This window comes from Homalodisca vitripennis, chromosome 4, assembly GCF_021130785.1.
Source record: "Homalodisca vitripennis isolate AUS2020 chromosome 4, UT_GWSS_2.1, whole genome shotgun sequence".
NCBI classification, from domain to species: domain Eukaryota; kingdom Metazoa; phylum Arthropoda; class Insecta; order Hemiptera; family Cicadellidae; genus Homalodisca; species Homalodisca vitripennis.
Window position 1 is genome coordinate 121,076,913 of NC_060210.1, and position 22,611 is coordinate 121,099,523.

General features: G+C 34.6%; 1 long non-coding RNA gene across 1 annotated transcript in view; it reads right to left on the reverse strand.

Moving 5' to 3' along the window:
- Nucleotides 1-11: 11 nt before the first annotated feature.
- Nucleotides 12-22,611, reverse strand: part of LOC124360061 — a 30,495-nt gene continuing 7,895 nt past the window's right edge. Inside the window, exons 2-4 of the long non-coding RNA XR_006922202.1 lie at nucleotides 6,251-6,324; nucleotides 2,118-2,186; nucleotides 12-299 (exon numbers count right to left, since the gene is read on the reverse strand). This is a non-coding gene — a long non-coding RNA (uncharacterized LOC124360061). The remainder of the gene's footprint in view (nucleotides 300-2,117; nucleotides 2,187-6,250; nucleotides 6,325-22,611) is intronic.

Sequence of the window (22,611 nt, forward strand, 5' to 3'; positions counted from 1 at the left end):
TGAGAAAGAACCATCTGAGGTGGTGACGCACTGTTTCCCAGGAGGGAGTCTCTTGCCCGCGCCAGTGACGATGTGAAGGGAGGTCACACAGCCAGCCGGGCCGTGCCGTCGTCGCGCTCCTCGTCACTGTCAACACACAGATAGGTCATATACTGAGTTATACAAGATAGTAGTGAGAAAGAACCATCTGAGGTGGTGACGCACTGTTTCCCAGGAGGGAGTCTCTTGCCCGCGCCAGTGACGATGTGAAGGGAGGTCACACAGCCAGCCGGGCCGTGCCGTCGTCGCGCTCCTCGTCACTGTCAACACACAGATAGGTCATATACTGAGTTATACAAGATAGTAGTGAGAAAGAACCATCTGAGGTGGTGACGCACTGTTTCCCAGGAGGGAGTCTCTTGCCCGCGCCAGTGACGATGTGAAGGGAGGTCACACAGCCAGCCGGGCCGTGCCGTCGTCGCTCTCCTCGTCACTGTCATCACAAAAACAAATCATATACTGAGAATATACAACAACGTTGTGAGTAAGAGGGAAGAGAGGCTGTTATAGATTAGGAGAAGCAGAAAAATACAAATTTATAAAATATTAGTAAGAGCACGAATATATCTGAGAAGAGTAAATGGGAAAAGAGTATTGAGAGAGAAGTAAGGAAGGAGTTTAGAGCATAGAATACATAATGGATGAAACGATAAAGTCCTGGTAGAGTTTTTCAGTCTTAAATAAAAAGAAGTCATATGTTAGGGATAGAAATAGCAGAATAATGAGGCTGAAATGGGGGAGAGGGACTGAGAAGGAGGGTGAGGGATGGAGTGGGAGGGAAAGGGGGGGGGGTACAGAATAAGTGGGTGTTTGAGACTGAAACCCTAGTCTCTTATCATTCTTAGCAGAAGTACAAGACATATTCGCCATGCCGTTTTACGGATCATCTTCTCCTTGCTTCTTTCGTAGACTAGACATGACTTATATCTCTCATATTAAATATTTCATCAATACATATCCTTACGCTTACTATTGTTTATTCTAAATTATATACTTTTTAATATTTAAACGATAATGTAAAATAATGATTTTGATTTATGAAAGTAATAAATCTGTTTGAAAAACTATAAAGGGTTTGTGTGCGTTTTGATAATATTTTAAAATTAGGCAAACATTAAGGTAATACGATTATTTGGAGATTTTAATGAAGATGGCTACCAGTACAGATGACGCCTTAATACACCAGAGCGATATTAACTCACATAATACAACAAATTAAGGTAATACGATTATTTGGAGATTTTAATGAAGATGGCTACCAGTACAGATGACGCTTAATACACCAGAGCGATATTAACTCACATAATACAACAAAAATTAAAGTTAAATAAATAATTGGATTGTAAAATCTATTATCTGTATTAATTGTTTGTTATCACTTTAATGCGTCTTAGACAAGAAAAGTTACCTATATAGTTGACATAGATTTAAATAACTTAAGAATAAAATAACGTAGCAGAATCAAATTAATAATAGGCAGGACTGGAGTTGAGAAGTGATCATACATGAAGACGGAAGATGTGGCGTTGCCACTGAGAGATACGTAAATTAAGATGTATCAGTAGCTCAAGAAGGATGTGTTAGCCACCTGAAAAATGTACCCGAGTCCACTGAAACACCACTGATCTTTAACTCTATACACCGAGTGAATGTCCTTACAGGATGACATAATAGACATCCAAGTTCTTGGAATATTTCTTTCAAAGAGCAAACGGTAGTCAGTGGGCAAGAAGAGGAAATCTCATAATAGTTTCATTAATTCACGTCCAGGAGAAAGATATCCATAAAATATTTCTATTTAAGGTATTCTATAAATATTTGTATTGTTTCCGACATAATTTTATACCATAGGATGTGGTAAGACTCTTTCATGTTTTGGGTATAAAATTACAATCCTTAAATCTTTCCATAAGAGACAATTGGAAAAAATACAATTTTATGGTGCCAAGTACATTAAAATTATTTATTACAATTGAGTAATAGTTCTGATATTTTAGTGAACCCAATTGAATAGTCACATAGATTCCATGCCAATTAGACTAATTTACCCATTGTACAAGCCAATGAAAAACACTCACCATTATCGAATTCGGCGCCGCTCCAGTTGGTGTCATTATCCATTACAACATCGTAGCTATGCTCCTCGTCTGTAACATACAGATAGTGTAAGCGTAGCCTCCCTGTCTATTACATACTGTGTCGGCGATGTAGTTGGTGTCAATATCCAACACAACATCGTAGCTATGCTCCTCGTCTGTAACATACAGATAGTGTAAGCGTAGCCTCCCTGTCTATTACATACTGTGTCGGCGATGTAGTTGGTGTCAATATCCAACACAACATCGCAGCTATGCTCCTCGTCTGTAACATACAGATAGTGTAAGCGTTGCCTCCCTGTATATTACATACTATGTCGGCGATGTAGTTGGTGTCAATATCCAACACAACATCGTAGCTATGCTCCTCGTCTGTAACGTACAGATAGTGTAAGCGTAGCCTCCCTGTCTATTACATACTGTGTCGGCGATGTAGTTGGTGTCAATATCCAACACAACATCGTAGCTATGCTCCTCGTCTGTAACATACAGATAGTGTAAGCGTAGCCTCCCTGTCTATTACATACTGTGTCGGCGATGTAGTTGGTGTCAATATCCAACACAACATCGTAGCTATGCTCCTCGTCTGTAACATACAGATAGTGTAAGCGTAGCCTCCCTGTCTATTACATACTGTGTCGGCGATGTCACCAACAGTTGGTGTCAATATCCAACACAACATCGTAGCTATGCTCCTCGTCTGTAACATACAGATAGTGTAAGCGTTAGCCTCCCTGTCTATTACATACTATGTCGGCGATGTGTCGGCGATGTAGTTGGTGTCAATATAACCATTACAACATCGTAGCTATGCTCCTCGTCTGTAACATACAGATAGTGTAAGCGTTGCCTCCCTGTCTATTACATACTATGTCGGCGATGTAGTTGGTGTCAATATCCAACACAACATCGCAGCTATGCTCCTCGTCTGTAACATACAGATAGTGTAAGCGTTGCCTCCCTGTATATTACATACTATGTCGGCGATGTAGTTGGTGTCAATATCCATTAACACAACATCGTAGCTATGCTCCTCGTCTGTAACATACAGATAGTGTAAGCGTAGCCTCCCTGTCTATTACATACTGTGTCGGCGATGTTGGTCACCAACAGTTGGTGTCAATATCCAACACAACATCGTAGCTATGCTCCTCGTCTGTAACATACAGATAGTGTAAGCGTAGCCTCCCTGTCTATTACATACTGTGTCGGCGATGTAGTTGGTGTCAATATCCAACACAACATCGTAGCTATGCTCCTCGTCTGTAACATACAGATAGTGTAAGCGTAGCCTCCCTGTCTATTACATACTGTGTCGGCGATGTAGTTGGTGTCAATATAAACACAACATCGTAGCTATGCTCCTCGTCTGTAACATACAGATAGTGTAAGCGTAGCCTCCCTGTCTATTACATACTGTGTCGGCGATGTAGTTGGTGTCAATATCCAACACAACATCGTAGCTATGCTCCTCGTCTGTAACATACAGATAGTGTAAGCGTTGCCTCCCTGTCTATTACATACTGTGTCGGCGATGTAGTTGGTGTCAATATCCAACACAACATCGTAGCTATGCTCCTCGTCTGTAACATACAGATAGTGTAAGCGTTGCCTCCCTGTCTATTACATACTATGTCGGCGATGTCGGTCATCACTAACAGTTGGTGTCATTAACCATTACAACATCGTAGCTATGCTCCTCGTCTGTAACATACAGATAGTGTAAGCGTTGCCTCCCTGTCTATTACATACTATGTCGGCGATGTCGGTCATCACCAACAGTTGGTGTCATTAACCATTACAACATCGTAGCTATGCTCCTCGTCTGTAACATGCAGATAGTATGTAATAGACAGCGAGCCTACGCATACACTATGTTGGTGATCCAGTTAGTGTCATTGAGTAATTTAGCATCTCTATTATACCTTCCATCTATAACATACAGTTAGTGTGTAGGCAAATAGGTGTGGGGGTCATAGTTGAATCACGTGGCACAACCATGTAGTCACCGTTGAACGTGACTGCGATGTATTAGTGTAAAAATGAGATAAAAATATATTAATTCAAATAGATTTATATTGGAATACATTTAAATTATTAAATCATGACAATTACTAAAGAATTTTATATTTTACAAGGAGATATATTGAGTTTTGAATGTATTGGCGTGAATTCCAGATTAAAAGTAGAAGGTAGTTTCTTCCGTCACTCTCCACTTTTGTGCTCGTTGTTTGGCATCTGGAAGGATAAGACTCCTTTTTGGTGCCCATACAAATCGTTTAATTTCTTTTAATATGCTTTAGTTTTTGTGAACTAAAGTACAAACATTTATACGTTTGGTCTAATATTACATGAGAATTGAATTCACTTTGGAAGATTAGTATTTTATTAAGGGCATTGCTGTTTAATAAGTGAAAATTGAACAATGACGTGTTGACCAAGTTTAATTATACTCATACGTAAGTGAATAGACTAAGATTCTACAATGAAGTTTATATCATGAGGTGAATGTATTAAGTTTAAATAAAAAAAATGTGTCAAATATAATGATGGTTTTAGTGCACCTCAAAATTTAATTATTTCATTCTTTAATCTTAAAGAAGGATGAAATAATTATATAACGCAGAGATCAATTTTCACCAGAGGAACGAAAATTGAAATGGCCTTCACTACTGTCCTTGATTATAGATCCTCAGAAGGATCAAGGTTACTGTCGAGTGAGTAAACCAATATGATAGATTAGACTTTGATTGCAGCAAATTCAAGATAGCGTTTTGAAATATAAGAAAAATATTCACCTAGTGACCTACATACTTAACCTAGTGATTTGTGCTTTGGAATTTAACGAATGCAGTATTATAAATTTACAAGTACATTTTGAGCTGAATGTTTTAATTTACAATTGAACTACACATTTACGAATATAAAATTGAAATTGAAATTGGTTTATATCTAATAAATAAAACAAACATTAACATCTGCTGTTCAACGACATAGGAATTCATAATCCAATATTAATTTTAACTTTGTATGAAAATCAACCTCCTATACACATTCAACGACTTGAAACCATTGTATTTTGTACCACCAACTTGGCCTGGATACTACTTTGAACTTGTTTTATTTTGACACCACCAATGTGGGCAAGGAAATAATTTGGACCACACCAAATTACTCATTTGACGACATTTTGTTCTCATTTTGACGACACCAACGTGGGGCAGAAATTCATTCAAAAATTCAAACCCCTACAAGCTATGGCATCTCTCTAAAATATTCATGTAGTGCAAAGAGAAGCTTACAGAGAGACATTCTTGTTTTAGTTACTCTGAGGCGCCATTGTCAACAGTAATATTCCTGAATCTGTAACATGCTGTTAGCGTAAGAGAGAGAATAGAAAATAAACGCAATCAATATACTTAATGTTGAATTGAATTTTCTTAAATTCATAGTTTGGTTATAAATAATTGTATTCTCTAGAAGTATTAAAAAGACGAAAAGTGTTTAAACAAAGTTAAGTAAGTTATCAATAAGAATAATAATTATAAATAATAAATTATTTATTGCGTAAAACATGAAAACAATGTTATAGTAATCGTCAATTTGTTTAGCTAAATTTCCATTCATTCTAGCACCGAAGTTCCTTTCAAACGTACAACTTCCGCATTCACTCTCTCTCTCTCTCTCTCTCTCTCTCTCTCTCTCTCTCTCTCTCTCTCTCTCTCTCTCTCTCTCTCTTCATTCGAATTTACCCACCACTTCCCCGTTCAGTCAGCCAATTGAGAGGTCTCCCAATTGTGTGCTATAAACTCGTCTATACTGTAGAACGCGTGGCAATTTTATAATTATAAATATTTAATTATAATTAAATAATTATAAAGGGCAATTAAATTCCATAATATTGATGTACGAAAACATAATATATGTAAGTTTCTGTTTTCAGTTCTATTTGCAAAACACAGACATACTATAATTTTGACAACACACACTTTCGCAACAATCTCACACATACACACATGTAAAAAAATGCAGATGTACAAATACAGAGGCCACGTATTATACATATAATTTTACACATCAGTTATGTTCAAGTTGTTTAGTAATCAGCCACTTACAGTTTGTTTATTCCCTCCATTGCTGTGATGCTAGTCATTCTTTGTTAACGATCATCATCTTCCCGAAGAAGTACCTAAGAAAGGAATAATTATTAATTTTGTGCAAATTACTTAATTATCAAAATGTATGTTGTAAATGGTGATAATCCTGCAATAAGCCATTTTAATTCTGAATATTGAGCTCTTAAATATTTGTTTAAGCCAATAACAGAATTAGATACATTATTGACTTGGTACTCAGTATTTTTAGCTAGATATTGCAGCCAATAATTAATTTAAAACTCCTACACAGGAAGAAACTATGATTAGAGACAGTTCATGTTCACAGGATCTCTGTTCTTGTTTTCACTGAGCGATGAATCTTAATAACGCCTCAACAATAACCTCCCATCCCTGGAGGAGATATCCCATGCTGGATAGATCCCTGTCATCCGAGGAGGTTTTGCAATCCATCTTCAGATTACTCATCCTTTACCAAGTATTGTCTACGAGCTTACTCCTTCTCTCTAGATTAATAGGGCTCAGGAATACGCAGTTAGAAATATCTTTAACGTGTTATTTTTGTTGTTTATCACATAACGTTGAACATTTTACTAAATTCTGAAACACTTATACAAAGTTGCCAGCAAAACTGTATTATTATTTTTAGCGGTACATCACAAAAAACATAGATGTCGTAAAAGTCACGAAATTAAATTAAAGTATCGTAAATGGGTTAACATTAACGGGTTAAGAAATAGCTAACCCAGTTCTGTAAAGATTGACTGTATTTGAAAGTTTATACCTGTTTCGTTAAGATGATCAAACTGTAACTCAGGACACCCTTTCACGAAGATAATATTGTACATTGCGATTTGTTTATAATCTAAGAAAATTTGATAACATTTCTTGCTATAGAGTTTCAAAACACCAATGCAGTATCTACAGCAACCAAACAAACTGAGCAGCTCTGTATGTTCCAGACAGTAACATTGAGCAGTGAACCGTCTTACCTCTTCCAAGCTGCCAGTACGCTTCATACTGACTACTAAGGGATCTGAGCGCGCGACCGAGGATGTACTAGCCATCCAAGAAACATTGACTTCAAATACGCGCTGTCATTCTATGATTGATTTAAAAGAACTGAACTACCGGAACACTTTTTATTTGAATATAATCACAATGCAACTGAATAAATCAGTAAATAGTCCAGTCCTCTATAGGTTTACGAAAAATACAAAAGGATGGGGTCTACGAGAAAGCCCAATATTCTTGGAAAATACGCCTCTCTCCCCCACCCGATCACCAGGCGGTCGCCCGTCCGCGCAGATCGCTTAGTCCATCTATGTATATATCTTATATATATAAAAATCTTGAGTCACGATGTATGTTGCCAATAAACTCCAAAACGACTGAACCAATTTCAATCAAATTTCACATGTATCCGTAATTTAGTCTAACTTAGAAGATAGGATAGTTATTATCTGAATTATTCGCTTATGTCGTGAATATAAACGAATAAAATGAAGAAAAGTTTTCAAAGCGCATGCACATTATAACCTGCAATTACGAGATAGATACGTATATTAAACAGTGAAACACTATTTGAAGGCGCTAAGTTATGATGTATAATTGTCTAAACTAAATTTTTGGTTGAACTTAAAGGTTGAGTGGTAGACCACTTTGTAATAAAATACATTATGCATGTACAATACATTTTTGACATATTTTCTTGATCGTGACATCAAGGTAAAATCTACATCGGGGTTGGAAATATAATTTACTTCAACCAGAAATGCTCATACGCGGGCAAAACTTACGAAAAGCGTGCGAAGCCGCGGGAAACAGCTAGTATATACATATATATATATATATATATATATATATATATATATATATATATATATATATATATATATATTATATATGAAGGTATTGCCATTGGTCAAATAAATAAATAAACACGAGCGACTGCTGTTACAGAATGACGCGACAGGATGACATGCTACAAATACTGCGTATAAGGCTGGAGTCAACAAAGAAAGCTTTCTCGTACTTTGTATTTCAGGAACACAATGGCCTTCCACCCACCATTAAGATATTAACTCGTAAGAGATTAAAAACTGTAACTTGTAATGTTTCTTGATTAAAGTAATGTTCGTGTTTTATACGTAATACTTTTAAATTCAGATATAGGTATCTAAATTAATATATAATTATAGTTATTGGTATCAGTTAATTTGTAAAACAACGTTACAAAACTGATATCCACCCACGAACCTGATTTATTTATGAAATGTGTATATATAAACGTAATTGTAACATGATCTTCTAAAGTTTTAAATGTTAAACTGTATTTAGCATTATCACACTTCCTAGCTGGACCAAACCATAAATACTAACCTGTGAATATCTTATCTTATTTAGCATCCTTCCTAGGTAGGCCAGTTAGATTATTATTTTACTCTTATTTTAACAAGTAATCTTACAAATTAAAAATTATTTCGTGCAGACATCGAACGGTATAATTGTAACAAAATACCATGTTTTTATGATCGAGGCACGAAGTGAAAATAAATGTGTTATTAACGTCTTTGATATGCTGCTATGAGAGGGTGTGTACAACCGCCCCTCCGATAGGGGGGGGGGGGTTGTACACACTAACTAATGCAATAATTAGTTTTAAATAATACTTTAAAATATACTATAGGGATAAATGTGCAATTTCGTTGATTTTGTTAAAATATAACAAATGAATTTAAAATACTGTAAAATTATATTTTATTTCATTGAATTTAAATAGACATATGTAGACACCTAAGGATCTAATGTAAAATTGCAATTAAATTTGCATATTACACGTTTTCAAAGGTAATATGGTTATACGAATCCTATAATATAATTAAGTTGGAATATAAAAAATATGTCTACAAGTTTTATTATTCACCTAATTAAATTCAGATAATTAAATTACGAAGAACAGGGGATCAGGAGAATGGTAAATGACTTTGATTGCTTTTATTACATCTTTGCACTCAATATTTAGATTCATCCACCAAAATGTAATAATGAATTAGGTCTAATTAGTGACAAAAGTATATGTTATATGCATGTAGCTGGTTCATGGAATTTACCTTAGAAGCAAGACTGCGGCTATGTTTGTTAGAGGGTACGAGTTCGATTTCCAAAAGGGTCCAACACAAATTTGCAAATTAATTTGGACCGTTTTCCCTAAAGGACATTGGATATTATCAATAAAAAGTTATTTTGCTCAGAGAAAATTATCATAACAATAAAAGACTCGTTAACTTTAAAAAGACGGAAAATGTTCGAGTCATTTTCAAAAATGATAGTCACAGAGTGTAATTAAATTAGTAGCTTAGGATTATTAAATTTGATAAACGACCTGCATGTAGTCAAATGGTAACAGTTTTAACTCTTTTATTAACAAGGATAAAAGGATAAAGTGTGCTGAATTCAGTCTGGAATATTAAATGGCACTTGTGAGTTGGAACCTCGCCTCGCTCCGGCCTAAGTGGTATAAAAGCCCTTACTCAATACTAATTAATCGTTAAGGGTTATTCAGAACTCTTCCACTTAATTTTATTCTGTGAAATTGTATTGTGTAGCAATCATTTTGTACGGATTGTAATCAATGTTGTCTTTATATTCTATGCGTGTATTTATATTGTTTTCTTTTACAATTCATTTAATTTAGCTAACACACTATGTTGTTAGTGGCATATATTTATAAACTACAACAGTTGGTAACCATAGGCTATAATTCAAAATACTAAATTTTTAGGGGTTATCCTATATTTTTCTTTTTTCGTGGAGTTTAAAAAAAGTGACTGACATTTTAGAACTGCAAAAATTCATCATTTAAGCCTTAAGGATCAAAATTTTAAGAAATTTATTTTAAATAACTTATTAGATCCACTATTGGTGTTTGTTATCAACATTAATTATTTAAAGGATTTTCCGGACATTTTCCATCGTTCAGTGATACAAAAAAACCAGTAACACAACGTTTCGAGATCTGAAATATGATCTCTTCTTCAGGTAAATGACTAACCTAACACATAATTACAAACTAGGTTAGTTGTGTTACGTTAATTATTTACCTGCAGAAGAGATCAGATTGCACATCTCGAGACGTAGTGTTACTGATTTTTGTTTCACTGAACGATGGCAAATGTCCGGTAAAATCCTGTTTCCTTTTCAATACTTCCATCGTAAAAAAACTTCAAACAAAGAATTAATTGTGTATCCATATTGTACAAGGACACAAAGAGATAAAAAATCCAATTTACACAAGCTGAAAATGTGTGATCCGGGTTCGACTCCAGGCGGAGCAAGTACTTTTTGCGATTCAATGTTTATTGAAATTATATATATATATATATATATATATATATATATATATATATATATAATATAATATAAAGGGTTCTTAACTATACTATCAAACTTATGATAGTAAAGCTCCTTTCATAATTTTAAAAATCTTCTGTGCGCCAAATGTTTGTCACTGGGAATCGTAAAACCCAGGTATTGGACACCTAAGACAATGAACATTTCCAAAATTACCAAATAGTTATAGAACCTAATTATTTTTTGTTAGAAACAAATGTTAAGTATGTAGCGTTTTTAAAGCTACATTGGTTTATTTTTTTTATTAAAACTTAAATGAAATGAAAATTTTGGGAACGAAATATTGGGATTTAATTTGAGATTAGATTGTGAAAAGTCAGGGTAAAAACGAACATGTAATCCTTTGGCAAGTTAGTACTGGTAGTTTTAAATTGTTAGGAAAGCGGTTGACTGCCTTGAATTGATTAGAACTTGTCTTGTTACGACTATTGTTCACCTTGTTTGATACAGCTGGACCAATGATGGAACACCGCGGATGTCCAGCAGTGTTGACTGGAGGGGAGAGTATATAAACGTCAGCTCATAAATTTTCGCCCTTCTTTTGGTTATTTCCGTGTATTAAGTTGATTACAGTGCACCGTGTTTCTTAAATTTTTTCCGCGAGGGATTTTGAGGAAAAAGTTAAATTCATAGAAACTACAGAGCAATCTGCATAATTAATTCTCGATGAACAATAGAGCATAATAGAATCATTCAAGTTACATTTGGTTCATACTTGCAAGAAAAGCGAATTAAAATTGAACTTTGTTAATAAATTTAATTGAGATTTGGAAAAGTAGTAATTTATTAATATTTAATTGGAACTGTTTTATTGTGAATTTTTAATTGGAAATTAATTGAACATTAGTTTGAGAGAGTTGTATCTGATTTGCAAAGACTTGAAAGTTAAGGTTCAACTCTCAACTAGTGAAAAGAGAAGATTAAATTTTTATTTTGAATTTTGAGTGAACTTAGAAGTGAACATTTTTATTTTAGTTCTTTCCAAGCAGTATTTGATTTTTATTTTAAAATTTTATTATTTTATTTTAGAAGAGAGCTCTGATTTTATTTTGATATATTTGATTAAAATTTTTATTTTTTGCCAAAGGAACTTTTAAATTTACTAAACGGTTTGTCAATTCTTTGTGGAAAATAGAGATGAAAATTCTGAAACGTTAAACTTATTAATTTGCCAGTTTAAAATAAATCCATTGTTTTTATTTTGAACTGTAATTTTTATTTTAGACAAACCAGATAATATTTAATAGTTAACAATTTAGTAATAAATTGTACTGAATATTCACTCGGAGCTCAAAAAATATTTTATATCGTCTTGGATGTCTCATTGATAATTTAAATATTAATATTCTGGAATATTAATATCTACAGTCCAAGTCGTTATAAAGTACTAAACAGAGGTTATACAAAAAAAGGTTTCTCAGAGAAACCACTCGAGGTAGTACAAATCAGAGAAAAACTTGCTTTTGCAAGTTCATTTCCTGAGTTTTACACCTCGTTGAGCTGGAACAATCTGAGGGAATTACGTTACATTATTAACATAATCAATGAAGCTCGTTCTTGGCAATTTACATTAAAATATTGGAACAAACATACTGCTAAAGCTTTCTGATACACATTGTATTCATTATTAGATACTATTTTTCAAAACTAGTTTTAAGTTCCTGATCTCCTTGGAAGATGGTAAGAGTTTATACTGATCTTTAGCGCCTTCACTATTCGCACCACTATTCTCAAGCTGTATTAAAATTGCATATACAGACGTTGAAGGGGCATAAATTCCATTTTTAAGCTCTCCAAACTAAAGTTTAATGTGACAATTTTTATATGCTATAAACATCATGTTTTGTAATACTTTAATACACTATTTCTATACTGTATTTTATTAGGCTATAACGTGCATGTTATATGCAACTTTATTACAATTGTTTTGACAGGTAGTTATTTTAATCACAGTTAAAAAAGAAATAACATAAAGTTGTCTAAAAATTGCTAAATCGCTAGTCCTCTTCCTTTCAGACCGCGATGTGATATAGCCTTCTTCTCCAAAAAAGTAATAATGTACTTTTTCGAAATACTATACAAGTATAATTTTACATCTACCTCTAAGACCATATCGAAATTCAAGCTGGTTACTAAATTCGTAATTATTACTTTATTTGATTTTTAGAACAAAGTTTATTCAATGAGTCAATTAGTAAGTGTCGTTGTGTGTTAAAAAATCACAACTAACTTGAAAGCACACAAATATGAGGTGGGTGGCCTAATGATATGAACTCTACTCCAACTTCAGGTTCATTCGAGTATATTAAAACAAGGTCACTGGCAGTTGAACCAACGTAGTGCCTAACAATACAATGATTAGCATGATGGTATATAAGGAGGGATTTCAGGGGATTCCAACCCCTCCCTCTGGAAATTTGAAATCTAAACATTAAATTTGACCCCAATAGTTGGTTTTAAGATAGAACGCATATAGAGGTCTTAAGAGTCAACAATTTCCTGAGGGAAAATTCCCGAGCCCCTATTTAAAGGATATTTTATACTTCCTAAACCACCCAGTCTGTCACCCCGTCACCCCCCAAAATAATTTTCTATATAGAAGATCATTATAGTTTTAGTGTAATCACTGACGCCCTCGTTTTTCTACTTTACTCTTTCTCACTTTACTCTTTACTCGATAACTTTCTCCAAACTCTAGATTGTACTCTTATAGAATACACATTGGCTCTCCCCTATCGAACTATTATAAGTCACAGGCAGAAATCATCTGGAAACCATTGTTCACTATCAATGGGCGTAATATATTTTTCTTAAGGTCGTCGTTTTTTCAAGGTGGTAAAATGAATAAATGAATAAATGATTTATTTCCTAAAAAACACAAATATAAGTATCAACACAAAATCATATGCGTATTACATATGTATACTAACATATATAAAATTCTATTATGACAAATAAAATATAATTTTATTAGGAAAATAGGGTCCCAAAGGCAAAGCCTGATGAGGGATTCCACCAGATAAGTTTATTTAAATAAAGAGTTCATTTGCGGTTGCAGACACTATAACTATCTATATCTTCTAATCCCATAAATTAATTTATTGTTACAATCTTTATGGCTTAGCAAACAGAATTAACAAAACTCAAACTTACCCTTCGTGAAATTAAAAATAAACAGAATATACTTATTGTAAAGAAAATATATGTTTAAACATCTCCACAAACCGCCAAACCAAAATAACAAATAATAAAGGTTAACATAATAAATTACCTATTGGATAATAGTTAACAGATACTCAACGTTGCTTCTGTCCATACTTAAAAGCCAGGTTTTAACACTTCTAAGGAATTTATTTACTTTTGTAATATTTTTTATATTTTGCGGCAACCTATTGAAAAGTCTTGGTCCTGTATAATTAAATGTTTTTGTATAAAAAGTTACATTAGGTTTAGGAACTCTAAAATTGCTAGCATTTCTAAGACCTTGTCTAAAAAAGTTAACGTTTGATGGTAAATTTCCACTAATTAAATAAAAAGCTTTTAAAACCTTAAATATATAAATACAACGTAACGGCAAAATATTCATACTAACAAAACACGGATGAGATGGTTCTCTTAATCTTCTCTTTAGAATTAATTTAACATACCATTTTTGAATGTTTTCCACAGGTTTTATTGTAGATCTATACGTTCCACCCCAAGAAATTATAGCGTATTCTAATCTACTATTTACTAAGGCAAAATATAAACAACGAAGAGTTTGGATTGGGCATACGTCCCGCAAGTGATAAAAAAGTCTAATTCCTGTTATGAGTTTTGATTTTAGTTTAATTATATGCGTTTTCCAGCTCAATTCGCTATCTAGGATTACACCCAAATATTTTACTTCTCTGGTTGGACTGATTTCTGAACAATTTACACAGGTATTAATCGTATTTAAACAATCTAAACATTTATATATAATTTTATTATTAAATTCAATGAACCCCCTTAAATTAAAATTAATGCAGTTAGTTTTTTTGTGTGTTGAGAACTAATTTATTCCTGTAAAAACCACCATTTTAAAGCTTCCAGGTCGGTTAAAATTTTTCTTTCTAATTCTTCCCACGTCTCACTTAAATAGCAGAGGGCCGTGTCATCCGCGAATGCGGTGATTTGGCCATTTAATGAAGAATTACAAAGATCATTGATATATACAAGGAACAAAGTTGCTCCCAAGACCGATCCCTGGGGGGACTCCGTGCCTGACTACACCCATTTTACTCAAAACACCCTTGATTTTAACACATTGCCTTCTGTTTTGTAAGTAGCTGGAAAAAACCAAGCATGAGCTACCCCACGAAACCCCACAATTATATAATTTCTCTAATAAAATGGCATGGCATGGTTGACTGTATCAAATGCCTTCTGTATATCTAGAAAAAGTCCACTCACACACTTACCACTATTAATACCTTCATTTAATTTGCTAACAAAGTCTAAAAGAGCCCGTTCTGTTATTCATTCCCACTCTAAACCCATACTGATTATTGCTAAAAAAATCTATTCTATTTAAAAAGCTAATAAGTTTTTCTTTCATTACTTTTTCTATTATTTTGGAAAATGTTTGAAATCAATGAGATCGGGGCGGAAATTTGAACAAATGTTGGGCGAATTACCTTTATAAATTGGTATTACAACAGCCCCTTTAAAGACTCTCAGGGAAAATTCCCGTGCTAAAACTTAAATTGATAATAAACGTAAAGACTTCAGCTATCCTTGAGCAGATATGCTTAACTAAAAAAGAGTTCAAACCATCAATCCCAGGCGATTTTCCAGTTTTCAGAGACTTAAAACTATTCTCACAATGTCATCACAACACACACCGGTCCTAACAACATTGATGACCTCTCTTGAACTAGGACAAAATTATTTTTTGTATTGGCAGTTCTCCAAACCATTCGGAATTGAGTTATCCTCTATTATGCGATCCAGCTACCGACAGAAAGAAATCATTAAATTCGTCAGCAACTATTTCTGGGTCTGAAATCATTGTATTATTAATTTTTAAACAAAATATATCATTCTTTATGTTCTGACCAGTCATATTCTTAATGGTATTCCAAGTAGCTTTATGATTACCAATATTGTTCTCCAGTTTATTTCTATAATAGTTTGATTTAGCTAACTCAATTTTTTTGCTTCAAGCTGTTCCTAAAAGAATTATAATATAACCTAAATCTATCATCATTTAACGACCTATGTTTTACTTTTTTATACAACCAATTTCTTTTTCTTATTTGATTACAAATGTAATCATTCATCCAAGCTTTAATTTGCGATTTCTATTATTTAATTTATATACTTCTTTACATTGTTCAATGCAAGATTGTATTTTAATTTCAAATAAATCATACGCCACAGAAGCGTTATTCTGCCTATAGATGTCAGTCCAGTCCATATTAGTCAACATACCGTCCAGCTTATCGTAACTTATAACAGTACAAGTAGCAGCGGCGGGCTCGGCTGCGGGGCGCCCGGCCAAACGTAGCCGCAACGACGTCATGTAGTGGTCGGTCACATCGGCCTCCACCACAGCCGCCTCCACCGCACACGGTCGCTTGTCTCTACATGACATCCTCAAGTAGACATGATCGATAACACGATCGTGTCGTAGCAGTTACTCTTGTCGGTTGAGTTACAAGTGCTTCAAACCCATAACCAGCCATCATTAATTTATAGTTGTCCACATCATTATCATCTGTCTTTAATAAATCAATATTTATATCACCCATCACAATACAGTTTTTTACAGATTTATCGTTTTTGTTTAAACATGTATTAAATTCATTAATAAAGTATTGAATTGTACAACTATGTAAACGATAAACAGTAAATAAAATAAAATCGTGGCCCGAAAAACAAACTTGTAGCATTAAAATATCAGCTGATTTTAATTTTAACTGTTCACTGTATGTAATAATTACAGAATTCTTCTTATAAACCGCTACCCCACCAGAACGATATCTTTCATTTGTACATACAAATCAAGTCATAATTAGGTATCCTATAAAACATGGCTTCATCCTTGCTAATCCAAATTTCACTTAAAAATTATTATTTCTGGATACTCGTCCATTTTAAACTGTTTTTCCAAATTATAATATTTAAGTCTTTGATGTGTTTAAACAGTATTTATTAATTAATAGATTTATTTAAAAAATGATATTCATATATTGTGAGTTTCATCAGTATTGAATGGGCGTATATAAAGGGGGCTCAAAGGGTTCAAGCCTCCCATAAATTTTGAAAGTGAAAAATAAAATTACACCCACTAGTTAGTTTTAAACTAGAACACATTTATGAGGTCCTATAACTCATGAATTTCCTGGGATAAGATCCCGAGACCCAGTTTGTTGGAGGGTATTTTGTACCCCCAAAATTACCCTCGAAATAATTTTCTATATACGGCACTGGTGCCATGCATGATCCATTTATCTCGACACTTCTTCTTCTCTCTTAATGGAATTAAACACATAAATATTATTTGACTCGTACGGTTATCTTATGTTAATGCGTAGAATTACATTTTCAAAATAACCCACTAAATATTACTAATTCATCCTCAGACCCTGTTTTATTCTACTTTAATTGTTAATCTATTGTTTTCACCAATTCACTGAAACAAGAACACAAGTGATATATCTTGTAGTATACTTAATGGCACAGTTCGAACAATGACGCAAAACCAAGCCAACTTTAAATACGATGACATTTTAAAGGCCGAGTTAAATGCAGGCAACAAATTAATTCTTAGACTATAAATAGGTAACGTTTCATGCATACTGCAGAGTTGAAGTTGCCTTGCGTGACGGTGGTGGCTTTATCAGCTCTTTGATTGGTTGAAGGTCAACAAGTCACAGTTTACTCTAACTTGGCATGTCTTTTGAAATAATTTCCATGGTTATTATATAACACGCTGCGCTACGATCATATTACAATATCAAATTTCAATTTCAAGCCACTGAATTGTAAATAAGTTTAAGACACAACTGCGAGGTTAATCACATGATTCGTAATATTGGCCGTAAGATAAGCCAGTGTGCTGGCCGTGATAAATTCACAAATTGAAACGCAATACTCAAGTTCGGGGGGGGGGGGAGTTTGCCAGCACAAAAGCCATGCCGTTAACAGATACATGGACACTCTTACGGTCTCTGGTATGAATATAGGCTTATTCTTACTTCCATAATCCCTCGGGGCTTAGCCCCTCTGGTCTTTAAAGTAAAGAAAAATACCATCTTGGTCTTTAGTTATGAAATATAAATTGAAAGAGTCAGTCAGATGTAATCAATTTTGTTCTGTGTAAAACGTTATTTTATGACACAAAAATCACATGTTTATTCATTTAACCATTATTTTCAATTTGTTTACATTCTTAGTAAGTAAATTCTCTACGGCGTAACCATTAGTTTTACGCCATATTTAGATTTCAGCAATTAGGTAAGTACTGATTACCTTAAAAATATCCTAAGACATAGGAAATTTATTCCGAAGACTCTCGTTGAAGAAGTCGGCTAGAACTAGATGAAAGTTCGCGGGACTGTGGTTTTGTACTAATAAATTTTAGTTCCAGGTCTAAATGTTCTAAAATATTAAAACTATTTTTCAGTTTATAAAGAAACAAACACTTAAATAGTGTCATTATTAATGTACTTTTAACTTACAGTGCATTTTTTAAATCAAATATTAAGTGTTAAAAGACTAAGTTGTTATCTATCTTTAACTATAAATTTGATGACTTTTATAAAACCCATCTCAGTTGTCTTTTGATAGTAATAGAATTCTCTGATGTGTGGTAAATATTTTCATGATCCGGAACAAGTCAAAATCAACTATGGAAGAAAAATACAATACCTCGCAGGCAGATGTCCGTTTCATCAACAGATTGGCCGATTCCATAAAAAATGAACAAACGCCCACGGCGTTAAAGACTCGCCTGAAACGCTTTTTTGCGTTTAAGGCATTTTATAGTGTCGACGAGTTTTTGGATTATAATTGGGAGACCATCAATGTAGAAGACTAACCCTTGACGTTGGACAGAACTGGCGAATGAATGGTAAGCATGATTGGAAACATTGTATATCTGAATGTAGTATTATATAAAAAAATATAAAACGAATAAATTTATCCGATGTTACTTTTGCCATATAATTGATACATTGTCCCATAAAAGTTTTCACTGTGAATTTGCCTAAGTTGTCACTAAGAGATTTCTATATTAAGTATGATTTTTTTAAATATTTGGAAAATTTTAGAACTTTATGTGTTTTATTATTTATAAGTTGTATTTATATTTTTATATTTGACTTGTTGAAACAATTTTTTAAACACATGGTGTTAACTAATTTTATTATGTTTGTTTTATTTTGTGCGCGGTTATGTATGTTATTGTTATTTAGTTATTATGCATATAGCATGATTTTGATGCAAGCTACTCTGGAAAACGGTTATGTACTGAAAAACGCTAAAGAAATAAAGGCATGTTTATTTATTTATTTTAGCGAAGTACGGGAGATTGAAAGCGGAGATGGGGCGAGGAATGCCTACAATTGAGGCTGGGCTGCTGGAACGTGTCTGCTCGTTCTCTACCACCAACTGGAAGCTGCCGCTTCCTCTTATCAGGTACAAATAACATAGCAGCCAGTATAGCCGGCAATCCATTCAGTTTACATCGCCTTCAGCAGTACAGAACACCAACATAGAGGTAGTGGTCACGATTTGCCTGTCTCAATTTTGCCAGTATTCAGCAAAATTTTTGAAAAGCTTTTTGTTATAAGAATGCTTCACTTTTTGGACAAATACAATCAGCTCTCAAATGAACAGTTTGGGTTCAGAAAGGGTAAATCGACAACCGACGCAGTCGTTGGTCTTGTCGATATGATTGTAGAGGGGATTGAATGTCGGAACCACACAATGAGTGTGTTCCTGGATCTGTCCAAAGCATTCGACTGCGTTGACCACAATATACTGCTCGACAAACTTGAGTCCCATGGCATTCGAGGCGTGCCTTTTAAATGGCTTAGCTCATTTCTAAGCCACAGATCCCAAGTTGTCCAGATATCAAATAAATCATCCAAACCAATAGACCTTAGGCCTACATATGGAGTCCCCCAGGGGTCTATCCTCAGTCCTGTGCTTTTCCTGCTTTATGTCAACGACATAGAATCATCGCTTCTGCATGGAAGAACAGTGCAGTTTGCAGATGATACGACTCTTTTTTTAAATGCAAGATCAAGCGAAGTTTTGGAACAACAGGCTTTTGTTGATATCAACAACTGTGTCCAATACTTCAACAGCCTCAACCTCACAATAAACTCTTCAAAAACCAACGTTTTAAATTTTTCTTTGCGCACTGCGGGCAACCAGTGCGGACCTGCCATCTTGATGGCTGACTCCACACTGGACGAAGTCTACTCTTCAAAATTCCTTGGAATGTACCTTGATCGAGGACTGACATGGAATGTGCACATTGATCATGTTTGCGCCAAAATCTGCTCAGGCATCTTTGTTCTGAGGTCTTTAGCAAAATACTGCCCGAGTCAGGTACTGATTACGGCGTATTATGGCTTGATATACCCCCACCTGGCCTATGGAGTGATCCTTTGGGGAACTTGCGCTAACACTCAGTTCCAAAGAGTTTTCAGACTCAAAAAAAGCAATTCGAATCATCGCTAAAATCAAATTCAGAGAGTCGTGCAGGCAAGTTTTCAAGAAATTGCAGCTGTTGACTCTGCCATGTCTCTACATATTGGAAACAACTATGTTTTGTGTGAATAAATGTACCTTAACCAGAGGACAAGACATACACATGTATGAGACTCGTGGCAGAGCAAACTACCGAACTGGTAGACACAGAACGGTGGTTTATGAACTCCTGCCTTCACAAGCGGGTGTTCAATTCCTCAACAGACTGCCCAATCCAATCAAAGATGCTCCAACGCCAAAGGCGTTTAAGACTCGCCTAAAACGCTTCTTGGTGTCTCAAGCGTTTTATAATGCAGGTGAGTTTTTGGCTTTCAACTGGGAGGCCGCCCAATTTGAAGAATGACACCGCTGTTCGAAGTGGGTTGCATTGGCGATGAATGAAAGAGGTGTGATTTTAAACATTGTATGTCTGTATGTGTATTATAGTACGAATGACTGAAATTGTAGGATATTATTATTAATTGACGTTTGCCATACGATGTATTATTGTCTCAGCAATAAAACAGATTTGATTTGATTTGACGATACCCCATGGCTTCACTCTCGTCAACTGCTACTTCGAGGAGTTATGCATTCGACATGCGGAGGCGAAGGATCTGGACTTCAGTGGTATCGAAAGGTGAACTTATCAGTCACGACATACACTTTGGTCTGCGGGGGAACAGATGTGCGAGCGGATGCAACGACTGCTGCAGATTACTAGCCTTATTGATTGCTGAGGTGGCCTATAGCGTCGCTCCTGTTCCTGCCATCGATGTAAATAAATTATCGATGGTTGCCGCTGCCATCTGCGGCTCCGTTCTATTCCCTGCTGGTGACTCCCGCCAATTCCAATATTCAAAAAAAATGTATAAAGAATAACATAATTATCTCGGGTACAAAATTATCGGTTCAAAATTTCTTTAAAAATTAAAACAATTCAAAATATTTCAAACGAGGTTGTTAAAATTATTCTCTTAAACACCAGACAAATTCTTTTTAGAAAGTATTATATTATTTTTTTCAAAACGTCTAAGATAATTATTGCTATTGCGTTAGCATGATTCGTTTTGAAGTGTTTGTATTCTATCAAAAGGTCTCAATTAAAATAATATCGTTCGTTTCTTGACATTTAGAAATATTTTTCGCCTTCGGAAAAATTGTATGTAACGTTTTATGTAAGTTTTTGTGGAACTAAACATTACAGGATTTAACAGGTCTCCATTTTGAATTCTATCGAAAAAAAAACTTTGTATAAGTATCGTATATGTTGAAACTTTAAGTTTAGGGCAAGCGGTTACTTAGGAAAGCACTATGTAAAATCCAAAAATATACAGATATATAAAAAGCGAAGTAACTTAAGGCATTCATTTACGGAAACTTTTTCTTTGTTTAAATGTCTAAAGACCAACATCGTGCTAGTTTTACACATAAATTATTAGATTCTGTCGGATATAATATTTTAAAGAAAAGAATTTCAAACGGATGTTTGATAAAAATATTTTAACCCTAGGTAAGTATTAACACTGAATCACGTTCTTCTTTTAAGATGTAATTCAAGATAGTGAACGGGTATTTTGGATACTTTTTGTGGTATTGAATCACAGTAACCGCCGTATAGGATTCTGTAACCACAGTAACAATCCATCACATTAAAGCAGCAGAGAAACTAAAACCACAGCAAAAGGCTTCTTGAGGGAACCTAGGTGCAAATAGCCTTGAGTTGAGGCAGATAAGAGTGGTCGGTCACGCAACTTGTGCGGCATGCGGCACATTGATTCACGGAGTTACTACCGCGGCGCCGGTATCTCGGGCCATCAACGTGCTTGATCATCTGTGTAGTTAACATGCTAGTGGGAACACATTCTCGGCATGATAACCATTTGGAATTATCCATGGTACATAGGTCACTCTATCCTTATCTAATACTTGTTATTACATGATATAATAAGTAGGTTTAGATTAGGTTATTACTATTGTGTCACTAGCAGTGACAAAGTTAGAGTTAACATTTACGAGCCCTCTCGTGAATTGGGCTTGAAGTTCTGAGTACTATCTCGAGGGATATTTATCTTCTTCCGCCACCGAAGCCCGCACTAATGTCCAGGGGGATTTCCGATCGGTACTTTCCCGACCTCAATCACGTACCAGATCGTCTAACGTGATCTGAGGTCAGAAAAATTGGACAATCTGGGAATTTTGGAAGAAAAAAAAACACCCCT